Source organism: Ascaphus truei, chromosome 2 (genome assembly GCF_040206685.1).
Source record: "Ascaphus truei isolate aAscTru1 chromosome 2, aAscTru1.hap1, whole genome shotgun sequence".
Lineage (NCBI taxonomy): Eukaryota > Metazoa > Chordata > Amphibia > Anura > Ascaphidae > Ascaphus > Ascaphus truei.
In genome coordinates this window covers 458700147-458714690 of record NC_134484.1, presented here as the reverse complement: position 1 = coordinate 458714690, position 14544 = coordinate 458700147, and positions in this window count along the sequence as shown.

Below are 14544 nucleotides of genomic sequence, written 5' to 3'. Positions count from 1 at the left end.
TCTCATTGCCCCGAGGTCGAATCTCTGGGGCCTCCTGCTTTTGTGGGTCTGAGACCACAGTAGGGCCGAGTGGGGGGTGGGGGACGCGTGGTGCATCTCTATTTCTAACCAGCAATTAGAGGTCGGGGGTTGTTCCATACCACCGCCTGCCTCAGCTGGGCCGCCTGGTAATATCTGACTACATCCAGGGCCCCCAGGCCCCCTCTCGTCTTTGATGCCAAGAGCACCGATCTCGGAACCCTAGGTCTTCGTTGCCGCCATATAAAGCGGAGAATGTGGGCTTGGAATTTTCGCAATTCTGCTAGCGGGACAGGGACAGGAAGGGTCTGAAAGTAGTAAAGTAATCGGGGGAGGACATTCATTTTGGTGGACACAATTCTTCCAAACCAAGAGATCTGATGGGCATGCCAGGCCTCCAGGTCTCTCTTGATCTGGCGGCAGAGAGGGTGGTAGTTGGCGTGATACAGTGAGCCATACGAGCTCGCTATTTTTATCCCTAGATATTTGATATGCGAGTTATACCACTTGTATTTAAAATTATTTTGTAAGAGTTTCCATGTAGGGTCTGGGAGGGAGATGTTGAGGGCCTCAGATTTGTCCGTGTTTATTTTGTAATCAGACAATCGACTAAATTGGTTCAACAGTTTCTCAAGGTTGGGGAGGGAAGTGTGCGGTTCAGTCAAGGTTAAAATTACATCATCCGCAAACAGGGATATTTTGTATTCCCTGTCTGCGATTGGAATGCCCTTTATGCGGGGTTCAGCTCTGATCCTAGCAGCTAGTGGCTCTATGGACAGGGCAAATAGTAGGGGGGGTAGGGGGCAACCTTGCCTGGTACCATTTTTGATCGTTATTGGGTTGGAGAGCCCACCTGGGAGTTTTAAGAGAGCGGTGGGGTTGGTATAGAGGGCTCGCACCCCCTTCGAGGAATGGGCCTGAGAAACCAAACCGGAGCATAGTTTGGTCTAGAAAGGACCATTTGATTTGGTAAAAAGCCTTTTCGGCGTCAAGACTTAGAATCAGGGCCCGGGACTGTTTGAGGTGCACGTGGTCTATAATATTAATAATTTTGCGGGTATTGTCAGAGGCCTGTCTTCCTGACACAAAGCCAACCTGGTCTATATGAATTAGTCTGGGGAGAATAGGGTTCAGTCTGTTTGCCAGGATCTTACTGAAAAGCTTGAGGTCATTATTGAGTAGGGATATTGGGCAGTAACTACCGCATTGAAGCAGGTCCCTACCCTCCTTATGAATGATGGCAAGGTTGGCTGCTGGTATTGTGCTTGGGATCGGTTCTCCTTGGAGGAAGGAATTGAACATTTCCAGGAGATAAGGGGAGAGGGATGCTGCAAATTTCTTATAATAAGTGTTGGAGAACCCGTCTGGCCCGGGTGTCTTAGCTATTTTAAGTGAGGAGATGGCCTTAGAAAGCTCCTCTTGGGATATATCCTGGTTCAGGAACTCAAGCTCCTCCAGTGATAGGGATGGGAGGTTACATTGGGATAGGTACTCCGAGGCCGCCGTGGCGCTATCGTGTTTCTGACTGGGGGGATGGAGATTGTATAGGTCTGTATAGAATTCCGCGAATTCTTGCGCTATTTCTTTTTCGTTATACGTTATCTGGCCATTTTTTGTCCTGATTTTCGTGATCTAAAGCCTCTTAATTTCGAGGCCAGAAGCTTATCCGCCTTATTGCCTGTATCGTAGAACTTCTGTTTAGTCCATTTCAACGCTCTCTCTACCTCGTCAAGCTGCAGTACTTTTAGTTCCGATCTTGTCTTATCAAGGGTTCTAAGCACTATTTTCGAGGAGGACTGCTTATGTTGGCGTTCTAGGGCCAGAATCTTTTCAGTGAGTTCTTTTTGTGCTTTTTGTCTCAATTTTTTCTTATAGGAGGCTAAAGAGATAAGGTCTCCTCTGATGGTGGCTTTGTGCGCTTCCCAGAGCATTGCCGCTGCTGAGACCGAGCCTTTATTTATTTGGAAAAAAGTGCTTCGTTTTTGTTTGATCGTTTTGACCACCTGTGTGTCATTAAGGAGCAAATCGTTAAGTTTCCATTTGTACACAGAGGTTTTGACGAACGGCAGAGAGAGAGTGAGTTCGATAGGGGCGTGGTCTGACCAAGTGATTGGGCCTATGTTAGAGTGGGAGGATGCCTGGAGAACATTATTGGTGCCTAGAAAGTAGTAGATCCACGAGTAAGTCTGATGGGGGCTGAGAAGAATGTGTAATCCCTCTGGCCCACGTGCTGGGCCCTTCAGATATCCGACAGGGAATAGTTTTTCAGGATTTCTCGAAACTTTTTGGCCTTTTTCTGTATCTGGGCAGAGTGCGGGGTCGCTAGTTGACAGGATTTGTCTTTATCTGGGCTTAGGACCATATTAGCGTCTCCGACTAGTAATAGAGAGGAGAGCACTGATTGGTCTAATGTTCCAAGGAAGTTCTGGAGGAATTGGGTCTGATTTTCATTGGGGGCATATATGTTTATGATGGCTATAGGGGATCCTGACAATGTCCCTTGGAGTAGTAAGTATCTTCCTTCTGGGTCTTTAGTTACCTTTGTTGGGGCGAATGGGATGTTATTCTTAATTAGTATGGCCACACCTTATTTTTTGTTGGGGGAGGATGCGTAAAACTCTTGGGGGAACGTATGTCTGAATGTGTTAGGCGGGTCTGGGGTATTGAAGTGTGTTTCCTGGATACAGATTATGTCGCCTTTAGTTTTTTTAGTTCTTGAAGGGCTAGTTTGCCGTTTTCGGACCGAATTGAGGCCCTTGACATTGAGGGAGATAACTTTAATTGACGCCATTAGGGGGGGCGAATCCAGGGGGTAAACTCCTGGCCCCGAGTTGTTCCCACGTCGGGGGTGAGTAGAACCTTAGACCCCGTTGGCAGGGGGGAATTCAGATTATCCCTGAGGGGGCCTCTGACAGAGGTCTGGGGGGGGGGAGGTGGGAGGGAGGAAGGGGGGAAGGACACAAAAGGGCAAGAAAGGGGGCAAAAACCCCTGGAGAACTTTCCGGGGCGTCAAACACAGGGTGGGGTCAGCGAGCGAGGTACAACACCCTCACTGTTTGATGGAGAGGGGGGAGGTTAACTTGGATGGGAGGCTGTGTGTGGTTCATAGGCAAAAGTACATAACATTAGGAGGGAGGTAACTCGCCAGTTTTGTGAGGTATCGGGTTCTGGGCTAGGGGGAGGGGGAGGGGGAGGGGGCGGGTCGGGAGAGGAGGGTGGGGGGGAGGGGATGGGGGGGGCAGGAAAGGAGGGGAGGGAGGGAGGAGAGGGGGGGAGGGGATGGGGGGAGGGGATGGGGGGGGAGGAGGGTGGGGGTACACCTCGGAGCACAGTGGAATCATAAACTTATACAGTGCCTATACAGTGCTCCCAGCTACTGGGGGAGGGGGGGGCACCTTAATAGACTTCAAACTTGTAGACCTATATAATGCTCATACATTGTTCCTAAATCCTACATAGTCAGTATTGCATATATATAGAGGGGGGGTGTGGGGGTAAGGGAGGGAGGGGAGGGGGGAGGGGGGGAGTAAAGGGGGGGAGGGAAGGGGATTGGTACACCTCGGAGCACAGCGGAATCACAAACTTATACAGTGCGTATACAATGCTCGCAGCTACTGGGGGAGGGGGGGGCACCTCAATAGCCATCAAGCTCACAGACCTATATAGTGTTCTTACATTGTTCCTGAATCCCACATAGACAGTATTGCATATATATAGGGGGGGCGAGGGGGGGAGGGGGGAAGGGGGGGAGGAAAGAGGGGGGAAGGAGGGGGGAAGGGAGGGGGAAGGAGGGGGGAAGGGAGGGGGAAGAGGGGAGGGGGAGCAGGGGGGGGGGGCGATGGGTGGGGGGGAACGGGGGGGGCTTGCCCTGGGAGAGTATCAACATCAGTGGCTTGAGCAGGCAGGGGGGGGGCAGAGGTCTTAGTTGAGACGGGCTCTGGGTTTATGGATGTAGAGACATTCATGCATGTTTTAGGTCTTTACACAGCGACATTGCCAATCAAATCACATACCGGCGACATTTAAACCGAAACCCTCGAGCAGCCCTTCGGGGGGGGGGGGGAGGTGAGGGAGAGAAAGGGGAGGGGGGGAGAGCATATTCGGGCTGCAGGGAGGGGAGGGGATGGAGGGGGGGTTATATGGGTGGTGGGGGAGGGGAGGGAAAGGGGGGCTTAGTGTCGTGGTGCCTTTGGACCCTTCGGGCTTCAGGGAGGCTTGATGTTGTCGTGGCGGCCATCTTTAATAAATCCTAATGTCCGCAAGCGCCTAGTTCCAGTGAGGAGGGCGAGGGAGGCTGATTCTGGACACCGCCTCTGTTTGAGGGCAGACAGAGGTGTGACTTGTGGGGGTAAGTAAGCGGTCGTGGGTCAGACCGTCTTGGGGGGGCAGAGACCTTGAGGGGGAGGAGGGAAGGATCCCCTGCCGACATCTTTACTGTAGTAAGGGTTTCTTCTGGGTCTGGCTGCGCCTTTGGCTGGGCTTAGCGTGCGAGTTCAAGGGAAACTGCATGGTATGTTTTAGGGAGGGATAGTATCGTTGGGGCACGGTATGCGTAGGATGCCAAAGAGGGCGCCCCCGTTTTACTTTGAATCTGGGGAACAGCGGGACCATCAAGGTGGGGGAGAGGGGCGATCACCGGAGTCTTTGGCTAGCCAGCATCTCCGACGCACAAGGGGTGTCCTGGGGGTCCGATCCTGCAGCCGCACGAGGGGGGGGGCGGTCATCCTTCTGTGGAGGGGGGTCCCCAAAGCTTTGAGGAAGTCCCTCGCATCCTCAGGGGCAGATATGGTGTAGTGGCGTCCGTTGTGAAGCACCACGAGCTTAAAGGGGAACCCCCAGCGATATTTAACCCCCTGGTCACGAAGGTAAGTGGTGAGTGGTCTCATTGCGCTTCTTTTATTCACCGTCAGTCGGGAGAGGTCATTAAAGAGTTGGATGTCCACTCCGTCCATCGTAACGGTACGCAGATCTCTGGCGGCCGCCATGATCCGCTCTTTCGCGGAGTAGGCGTGCATTCTGAGCACCACGTCCCTGTGCCGGTTGGGAACCGATGATTTTGGGCCCAGAGCCCGATGGGCACGGTCCGTGTGCAGTTCGTGCTCGGATAGGTCAGGCACCAGTAGTAAAAAGGGTCTGCGGAGGTAGGGTTGTAATTCCTCGTGGGAGATGGCCTATGGGATATTTCTAAGGCGGATGTTCTGCCTCCTCTCCCTATTCTCGAGGTCTTCGAGAGCATTTTGTAGGTCGCGGATCACATCCCCACATCTTGAGACTTCCTCGTGGGTCTCAGCCTGGGCGTTGGAGACTCCCTGCATTTTGGCCTCCAGATCCTCAGTTCTTTCTGTGAGGGCTCCCACCTCTGCTCGGATGATCTGTAGGGCCTTCTCTGTGTCCTCCTGTACCCCCCTTCTCATCTTGGCTATGAGAGAGTCAAAGAATTCTTTATTTAGGACCGGGGGGTCCGTTTCAAGTTGGTCGTGTAGGCCGCTGTACGCCGCGTGCTCTGGCTCCTCCTCGACGCCTTCTTGCATTTCAGGGCTGAGGTCTGCCTGGCGCGGGGCCGGGGCGAAGAACTTCGTGACCGGGTTCTGGTTTCGCTTTTGACCCTTCTCTGACATCTCCCTGATGTTAGCGGCAGGGGTGGGGATGAGTTTCGGGAAGTTTGAGCTGGGGAAAATTGCTTTTTCTGATTGCTTTAACGCGAGGGTGCCGGGAGCTCTCCTCCTAGCTAACCATCTGGGTTGACATCACCGGAAGTCTCTCCCTTCAGAACATTTTTAATGGGGCAAAGTCATTCAATTTTGTCATGGACTGCGGTGCCAATTGTTTGTATGCGAGCCACTTTAATAAAACTGCAATTTGATATACAGGCGTTATGTGGACATTATCTGGTGGCAAAGGCATGTATAGCTTCTTTTGAGTGTTGCAATTATGCTACAGCAGCACCTTGGTTGGTATCAGGCTGTTTTTTTATTTTTATTTTTTGTGTTTATTTAATTATTTTCCTGGGGAAGCTGTGCCTTTAATGCAGAAGGATGGTGGCCATTTTGGATCCGGCTGGATGAACGGAGCAAGACAGCAGCTCAGCTCAGTCTCCCTCCTCACAGCTGGGGTGGAGGGGGGTGCAGGAAGGTAGGAGGGGGTGCAGGAAGGTGGGAGGGGGGTGCAGGAAGGTGGGAGGTGGGTGCAGGAAGGCAAGTTCAGATGGACCCGCCGGCAGGGGCAATGGCAAGCCAGTGCGCAGCTCCCTTTCTGTCAGAGGGCAATGGCAGCCAATTTAGATGCCACACAGCGGAACCAGAGCCCTGCACTACCGCATGTCCCACCGACCGTCTCAGCCCTCAGATGGGAGTTAGGTCTGAATGCTCCAGTGGTGCTGATTGCCGGAGGCCCGGCAGGAGGGGCAAATAATAGCCCGCGATTACCAGCGGGTCTCTGCAGTCTCCGCTCCCTCGGTTTCAAGCGCGGAACGGCGCCATGTTGTTTTGGCGGGCCCGGCTCTCCCCGCAGAGTATAATCACCTACCCCTGCTTTTCAAGGCTCTTATTCTACTGGTTGGGTCACCTGCTCTGCTCCGACTTATATCCTGTTTAGGGGGGTTGTTTTGTGGGCTTTTTTTGCTGTATAATGTCACTTTTTTTTGCACTGAGGCACGGAGCTCGTGTTCCTCACGTCTGCCCTGCTCCGTGGTTAGCCACGCCCCCCATCCTTCATGCTATTTAACCTTTTCAGTGGAGCATGATCCGTCACCAAAGTAAAATGGACTCCTGCCAGGTAATTCCTCAAAGCCTCGATTGCCCACTTTACTGCGAGGCACTCTTTCTCAATCACTGAGTAATTTGTTTCCCTTGGGAACAATTTCCTACTCAGGAAAAGGATAGGATGTTCAACTCCCTCAAACTGTTGTGACAACACTGCCCCTAGCCCTATCTCTGATGCATCTACTTGCACTATAAAAGGGCTGTTGAAGTCTGGGCTTCTAAGGATGGGACCCTCTGATAGACACCTTTTTATGTCCTCAAAGGCTCTCTGACAATCCCTTGACCAAACCACTTGTGTAGGGGCACACTTTTTTGTGAGGTCCGTTAAAGGGGCTGCCACTTCCGAATAGTTGGGGATGAACCGCCGGTAGTACCCTGCTGAACCCAGCAGAGAGCGTACCTGCGTTTTTGTTTGGGGGGTCGGAACTTCTTTCAAGGCAGCTACCTAGTCGGCTAGTGGCCTTACTTTTTCACCTCCCACTGCATACCCTAAATATTTGGTTTCCGCTTTACCCAAGGCACATTTCTTAGGGTTGGCTGTGAGCCCTGCCTCTCTTAGAGATTTGAGGACCGCTTTCAGCCTATTTAGATGGGCCCGCCAGTGTTTACTATAAATGACAATGTCATCTAGGTAGGCTGCGGCATAAGTCCTATGGGGCTTACCTTATCCATGAGTCTCTGAAATGTGGCTGGGGCTCCATGCAGTCCAAATGGCATTGTCACAAACTGGTATAAACCCATGGGAGTGGCAAAGGCTGTTTTGCATTTGGACTTTTCCTCTAAGGGTATTTGCCAGTATCCTTTTGTCAAGTCCAACGTGGATATATATTCCGCGTTACCAAGGGCGTCAATTAATTCGTCCACCCTTGGCATCGGATATGCGTCAAACTTGGATACCGCATTGACCTTTCGGAGGTCCACACAAAATCTTACCTTCCCATCGGGTTTAGGGACCATAACTAGTGGACTACACCACTCACTGCATGATTCCTCAATCACTCCTAAGTGTAACATTTCTTGTACCTCCTTCTCTACCAGAGCCCTACGACTTTCAGGCAACCTATAAGGACGGGAACGTACTTTTACCCCAGGTGCTGTCTCGATTGCATGGGAAATTAAGTTAGTTTGTCCTGGTAAGTCAGAAAAAACAACCTGGAATTGTGTAATTATTGCTAACAAGTCCCCTTTTTGTTCAGAGGACAACTGTTTACCCATTGGGATTTTATCGTCACTCACAATGTTCTCCCGTGGAGGCTGAGGACCCAAGTCCGTTTCCTCCTCCACCGGGTGGATGAATAGACCCCGCTGCATCTTCCAGGGTTTCAGCAAGTTCACATGGTAAATTTGTTTACCCTTCCTGGACCCTGGTTGAGCGATCTCGTAATCCACATCACCTGTACGGTGGAGTACTTCGAATGGGCCCTGCCATTTGGCCAGGAATTTACTCTCGCAACTGGGTAACAATAACATCACCTGGTCTCCTGGGTGAAACACTCTCATGCGAGCATTCTGATTGTAATGTCTCTCCTGACTGTCCTGGGCTGATCTAAGATTCTCCCTGGCAAAATGGCCGACCACATCTAGGCGCTTCCTAATGTCTGGTACATATTGCAGGGTATTCTTAGAACGGGACTGCTGTTCCTCCCAGGACTCCTTTAGGAGGTCTAGGATACCCCGCGGTTGGCGGCCAGAGAGCAATTCAAATAGAGAGAATTCCGTGGAGGTCTGGGGAACTTCCCGCACTGCAAACAGCAGCAAAGGGAGAAGTTCATCCCAGGCTCTCTTTTCTGAGTCTACAAATTTCCTCAGCATCCCCTTTAGAGTTCGGTTAAATCTTTCCACCAATCCGTCAGTCTGTGGATGGTAGACCGATGTCCGAACAGACTTGACCTCTAGTAACTTTAAGACATCCTGCATCAGTTTAGCCATGAAATTTGTACCTTGGTCTGTCAACACAACCTGGGGAAGTCCAACCCGTGAGAACAGTTCCAACAACTTGTTGGCTACTTGCTTTGCCGTTGCTGTTCTCAGGGGGAACTCCTCAGGACAACTTGTTGCATAGTCCACTATTACAAGGATAAACCTGTGTCCTTTCTCAGAAGGTTCTAGAGGTCCTACCAAGTCTACCCCAATTCTCTCAAAGGGAACTGACACCAAGGGTAGAGGAACCAAAGGGGCTGGTTTTTGTCCTTTTGGACTAGTTAGCTGGCACTCCGGACATGCTGCACTTAGCTTAGCAATATCACTATGCATCCCTGGCCAATAGAATCGGGATGAAATACGGTCCAATGTTTTATCCCTGCCCAGGTGACCACCCCAAGGGACAGTATGGGCTAGAGTGAACACAGATTTAACAAACGCCTTGGGAACCAATATCTGTCTGGTGACCTCCCCTGTTTGTGTCTGCCTATTCACCCTATATAGGATATCCTTTGATTGCTCAAAATGGGGGAATACTATCACCACCTGTGCATCTAAAATCTGTTCATCAATTTTCACCACCTTGTCATACTGTCTCGCAAGGACTGGGTCTTCCCTTTGCTTCTGGCGAAAGTCAGGGAGGTACAGGTCTGGTAAATCTCCAGGGCCCATATTCCCCTCCATTTGGCCATCCCCAGCCATCACTTGTGACCTCTGACTACTAGAATGGCCACCTTGAGACCCAGATTTCTGCAACCAGTCCTGTTTGTCTAAGCGTCTTTGCTTCCGAATCTTTTGAACCCGGTGTCTACTGGGAAATAGGTCTGCCGAGAAGGGGAACAGTTTGCCAGGGTTCTGTTGAGCCCCAGAAGGAGGTTCCTCGTGAAAGACTGGGGCCATTAGGTCCGCAAAGAAAGGCCAGTCCCGACCAAGCACAATGGGGGCAGGTAGCCAAGGAGCGACTCCTACTTCGAGGTAAGCCTCCTGACCTTTCACCTGTTGCCGGATTTTGGCCGTCGGATAAGGTTTTACATCGCCGTGTATACATTCTATGCTCCATAAGGAGTCAAAAGAACACACGTTGGACGGTAACAGTTCCTGGAGGACCAGGGTTTTCCCAGAGCCCGAATCTACAAGGGCCTGGACGGTTTTTCCCCCAATCAGGGCTGGAAGTAGCCAGGCTTGTAATTTTCCCCAGAAAAAGCTGAGGCGACGGTTCTGCTGAATGAACAATCCATCAGTGCACAGTCCACATACCGGTGGCCTTGTTCTCCGCAGGCAGAACATGGAGAGGGTTCCCACGCAGGAGGGGGCTGTGGATAGAGCTCCACTGGACCGGTTACTGGAGACCAGGCATCTGTTTGGTCCTGTGGGCGACGTCCTCGGAAGTTCCTCTCACTTTGCGACAAGCCGACATCCGGAAGGAGATGAGGGTCTCTGCGGTGACCAGCATTTGGACTCCGTCCTTGCTGGAACAACTGCTCTTTCCGTTGGACTTGGCGGTTCCGTAACGGGCCTTAGGTTCCCCATTGATCCGACCTTCCTCTTTGGGCGTCCGCAAGTGCTGGTGTAGTCGGATCCAGGACACTCTCCTGCTGCTCAGCCCCAAGGAAGTTCTCCACGAGTCGGACCGCCAAAGCTAGGGTTTCAGCAGCGTGGCGTTTTACCCACGAGCGTGCGGGGGGGGGTATTACTTGTAGAAATTGATCCAAAACCACTTGCTCAAGAATTGCCTCCTTAGTGCACTCCTCAGGTTGTATCCAGCGTGTACACAAGTCCAATAATCGCTGAGCGAGGACCCGGGGTCTCATCTTAGCGTTGTGCTTCATGTTCCGGAACTGCTGCCGGTAGGTCTCTGGGGTCAGACCTAAGCGATCCAGTATGGCAGCTTTTACTTGGCGGTAGTCCATTGCCTGATCTGTAGGGAGGCAATGATATGAGGCCTGGGCTTCACCTATGAGGGGCGGGGCCAAAGCAGTTGCCCAGCGATCTGCAGCCCAGCCCTGAGCTTCGGCGACTCTTTCAAATGTTAGTAAAAAAAACCTCTGGATCCTCATTCGGAGCCATTTTCCTCAGGAGTATCGGGGGTTTGCTGGCCAGTTCTGTACCGGCAGACCCTTGGAATTGGGTCAGCAGTTTGGCAATCCGCTCATCCTGTGCTGTCTGTAGTCTTTCATCTCTCTCCGCTTGCAGCCTGGCCTGCTCGCACAGAAACGCTTTCAACATTTCTTCCATTCTTGTGTGTGTGTGGCCCTTTAACTGCAGGAGCCATTTGAAAAAAAATCAAATCCCAATCTGACACCATATGTTGCAGGGTACATGCAACTACACACGTGGGTTTCTTGACAAGGCTGTTTTATTTTGCCTTGAAAAATATACAGCACACAAAACAAAAATAGCTCTTTTTCAGCAACAAACGAAAATGGCTTTTCCTTCAGCAAACCGAACAAAACAGTATCTCTTTAGCAGACAGTTTATATATATGGAGCTACCCTTTTTCTATGCAGGGGACAGACAGTTCACAGTTTCATTACTTTGCTAATCAGACCTTGTTTTCAGGAATCACTTTAGCAGCTTACTCCTCTCTCATCAACAGCAAGCTCCATGTGTCTACAACCTGGGTTTTAACACACCTTGATTAGGCAGCTGGGATCCAACTAATTGTCCTGAGGTTCCCATCTGAAGTTTAACCTAGTCAGTGCTGCACTGCAGACTAGACATAGGTTTTCCAGGCATATAACAGGTGGCTTTTATTTACCCTGTCACACATACTTACCTGTATCATACTGTACTTACAATACTACAGTACAGTACTACTTTCCTGATGCTTGCCCATTACGCGCGATCACAATGGGCAACACAGTCGCAATATTGTCTATATATTTATTGCAGGTTTCCATGGTGATTACATTGTTCCAAAAACTCATTATGCCTTTCAACAACTCGTCCTTTTTGGAGGATTTCACCACTTTCCGGATATGGTCCTTCAGCTGATGCCAGACCATTTTGATCGGATTGAAGTCTGGCGATCTGTCATTAGAAAAAACAGACAATTAATTTAAGAGATACAGTACACGGTAAAAACAGTGGGGGAAAAAATGAGACACGGTTAACGCACTTACTCCGCTGGCGTCTTCACCCAGTTGATACCGCGCTCAAGGATATGCGCTGTTGACACGGTGTGCTTCGGATCGTTGTCCTGGTAGAAACGGTGACCATCTGGGAACTCGCGTGTGATTTATTGCACTATCTCAGGGACAATTTGTCTTGGAAGAAAGCTTTATTCCTGATTCCTATAGCAAGAAAAGAAAAGTGCTCAAAAAACTGCACAATAGTACAGTACAGTGCATACAGTGAGGCTACACTAGTAAAGTACAGTGCATAAGGCTACATTATATTTTATATATTTTACCTTCAAAGATGACAATGCAACTTGGTCCACGCCTAGAAATGGCACCCCACACATGCAGCTTTACGGGGTGTTTTGGCTGCGGCTTATAAAGATATGCGGCCTTTTTTGTGGAATGCAAAGGTTGCAAATCTCTCCAGCGACACAGTAGACTCGTCAGTGAAGATGCAATCCTGGAAAGTTTCTGCACTGTCGGTCCATGCCTGGGCCTGAACCACTCTTTTGATTTTGTTTGCGTCCCTTATCATGGGGTACGCTCTGTAATGACAAGAAATAAATAATTTTAGCGGTACAGTACAGTTTCCTAAACAACACTTTTACCTCCTGTACTGTCCAGTACTAACCTCACACATCCATATTTCCATCCAATGCTGCGTCTCATCTTCTTTATGCTGGTCTCAGATACAGTGAGATTGTGATTTTCCTGTAGAGTGTATTTGACCCCTAATGCACTCTTCTCATCATTCTCCTCACTTATTTTGTCCACCAGAAGAGTTGTCTCACTACAATGTAAAGAAAAACAATCCGGTAATAAAAATATTAGAGACAGTAGATCAACAGGATACAATATATTGTTCTATTAATATGCAGCAATATAAAAAATATATATACTGTTGTAATATAAATATAAAAAATATATATACAGTACTGTTGTAATATAAATATACAAAATATACAAAATATATATAATGCTGTAATATAAATATAAATATACAAACTATATACAGGCATACCCCGGTTTAAGGACACTCACTTTAAGTACACTCGCGAGTAAGTACATATCGCCCAATAGGCAAACGGCAGCTCACGCATGCGCCTGTCAGCACGTCCTGAACAGCAATACCGGCTCCCAACCTGTACCGAAGCTGTGCGCAAGCGGGGAGACTATAGAGCCTGTTACAAATGCGTTATTTACAGCAGTTATGCACGTATATGACGATTGCAGTACAGTACATGCATCGATAAGTGGAAAAAAGGGTAGTGCTTCACTTTAAGTACATTTACGCTTTACATACATGCTCCGGTCCCATTGCGTACGTTAATGCGGGGTATGCCTGTATACTGTTGTAATATAAATATAAATATACAAAATATATATACTGTTGTAATATAAATATAAATATACAAAATATATATGCTGTTGTAATATAAATATAAATATACAAAATATATACTGTTGTAATTTAAATATAAATATACAAAATATATACATACTGTTGTAATATATATAAATATACAAAACATATATACTGTTGTAATATAAATATAATTAGAAAAAATATATATACTTTTGTAATATAAATATACAAAATATATATACTGTTGTAATATAAATATAAATATTCAAAATATATATACTGATGTAATTAAATATACAAAATATATATACTGTTATAATATAAATATAAATAGAAAAAATATATATACTGTTGTAATATAAATATAAATAGAAAAAATATATATACTGTTGTAATATAAATATAAATAGAAAAAATGTATATACTGTTGTTATATAAATATAAATAGAAAAAATATATATACTGTTGTAATATAAATCTACAGAAAGAACAAAAATATTAGATACAGTACTGTAGATCTACAGTATATTATTTGATATAAAAAATTTTTTTTAGTACTTATGCGTTTGTTACACTTGGTGCCCTTTTGCGTTCTCTGTTTTTTTCCATGTGCATGATAGCTCACGGTGGTTGCTGGCACAACGAGGCCAGAAGTAGCTAACCAGCGTTGGATAGCAGCAATTCAGTGTCCGCTCGTGTACATCTCCTAAATTCGCATGCTGAGATCCTTGGAAATCTTTTTAACAGGCATTGCTGCGAGTAGAAAGAAATACAAACACAAGAATGTATATTCGATGTTTAGTCGATGTGTATTCAATGTGCAGTGAATCAACAAAATGGATGGTGTATTTATACGGTAATGACTCACATTAGAGTACGCCCACTTTCAACACCTGTACCTCGCCGCCATGCATAAAAGGTTACACACTTTGCATAGCCCACCACTCGATGATCTTTATCTGAACTTGCCCTTGTCCAGATACAGCATTATGCCATCTGCTTCCATGGATCAACCCCGATTCTACGGACGCAGGAACCCACTCGCCTCTGCTGTGCCTTTCATGCAGAAAAAGCGAATGGCGGTTGCCGTTTCCACGCCAAGGCAAAAGCGACAGGCTAAGGCCAATAAAGAAAACCTTCTCCTGACCCCAAAGGCTAAGGGTCTTCATAGACGTAAGCCTTATTATGTCAAGAAGAAATACGGTTATGTACTCTCGACGCAAAATGAATGGGAGCCAACCCATCGAACCCGCAGACCACTTCCTCACATACGCTTCGACGACTCTGCCGCCGCTGTCCCGGAAATCTTCAGCCCATCTTCTCCACCCCTCGTCCTCGAAGCTAGCGCCGCCCTCCC